Source organism: Pinus tabuliformis, chromosome 4_1 (genome assembly GCF_031772625.1).
Source record: "Pinus tabuliformis cultivar Carrire ecotype Pingquan chromosome 4_1, CPIR1, whole genome shotgun sequence".
Classification (NCBI taxonomy): domain Eukaryota; kingdom Viridiplantae; phylum Streptophyta; class Pinopsida; order Pinales; family Pinaceae; genus Pinus; species Pinus tabuliformis.
In genome coordinates, this window is record NC_142303.1 from 496845236 (window position 1) to 496847089 (window position 1854).

Sequence of the window (1854 nt, forward strand, 5' to 3'; positions counted from 1 at the left end):
TTTCATTTATCTTTTCATATGTAAAGTATGGAAATTTTTAAGAAGAATGAAAGATGCGGGTGAATAAAATCGTACGGGGAGAGGCAGTTGATGTATCTGGGAACATCCAGAGGTGCAGTGGCGTGGTGTGCAGAGATTGCATGGCAATGGAAATGGAATGTTTGGGAGTCGTTTATGTTGGAAATGGTGGAAAGTTATTGGAATTTGGGTAAAATAATTTAAAAAAATTATAGAGGCAGTATTTGAATTATGTTTTTAATGGTGAAAATAGAGTCAGGACCATCAAAATTTTTTAGGGTATCTAAAATTATCAAATTTAACAATTTTTACTTTAATTTATGAAAATTTCTATCTAATTTTTTCAAAATATAACTAGAATTTCCATAATTTTCGATGCAAAAAGAACTTATGAGAAAATGATTTGTCTTTTATAAATTTAACTGTCTAGATTTTTGCTTAAAATTGTGAAAAAAAATTAAGCTCTGTGAAAACTCAGAGAGATGTGAAAATCGACAAATTCAACAAATCAGTCTATTTTGAAATTCAACTCTAATTGTAAGTAACCATGGCTGGTGCAATATGGACAATTTGAGGGAGCCGTTAAACCCCGATTACAGAGCATCGTGTTTCTTCTTTTGTCCCGCATTTTCATTTTCAATTCCAAACTAGAAATCTAAATAAACATTCACACAAAGAAGGAATGGTGAGCATAATAAAACCAACCACAACAAACTCCAACCAAGCCAAAGCAGAGCATGACCATACTCAATCAACTAAAAACAAGCATGGAATCGTTAATCAAAACATAACTAAGGCAATTGGAAACAAATGAGATGGACAGAACAGAGGAGAAGAGCAGCGACGAGGAAACAAAACAAAACTCTTCCCTCCTACCTATATTTTTCAAACAGGAAAAAAAAACTTCTTTCATTACCCAAAAAAAAAAAAAGTTACATTTGCTAAATTCTGAGTGCATCAATTAGCCCCAATTAACTTCAAATACTGAGAGAGAAGAAATTCCTGTAGAAGCGAAAAAGGGGAGTCTAAGACAATGGACCAAATCTTCGAGGAGAGAAGCCTGGATCCAGTACAAAAAGTGCCAAAACAGAAAAATAGCCACACCAAAAAATAAAAAGCAAAAAGAGAAATAGCCACACCAAAAAAACAAAATGCAAAAAAGAACCTTGCAGGCAACAAAGAAAATTGCAAGAAGAAGCGCTGGCCAGAAGAGGGAAAAAAGCCAAAGAGACAAAGATCAGAGACGTGGTGAGATGAAAAAAGCCCCTCCCTATATACCCAGTGCCAAATCAACTCGCGCCATTCAAATCCCCATCCTCTCTATCATTTGGCTTTTTTCATTCCAAACGGTAAGTACTATTTTGTTGCCTTTCTATCCAAGCTGCCCTCTCCACTGACATTCGCAGGGTTGGTGATAGATGATTTCTAGAGGGATGTTTATGTTAAATGAGTAGAGAAAGGCCATTACGCATTTAATAGGTTTTGCTATGATATTTCTGTTAATAGTAAGAAATAGTGAGAGTATGTTAATTCGATAAAAGTTTGAAATTTAGATTTTATTTTATATATTTGATAAAAATTTTGAAATTAATTTTAAATAGGGAAAAATAATATTTTAAAATTTTAAGGGATTTGTAATTTTTAAAATTTCATTAAATTTGAGATAATAAAATTTATGAATTTTTATATTTCCAAATTATAATAACTTAAAAAATATTATTATAAAATTAACCAAAAAAACTTATTACAAAGTTAAGTTAATTAACCTAACAGAAGTGCATTCTATTTAATATTTTGTATTTTGTTTGGTTTGGATACTTTAAAAGTCTTTTCATA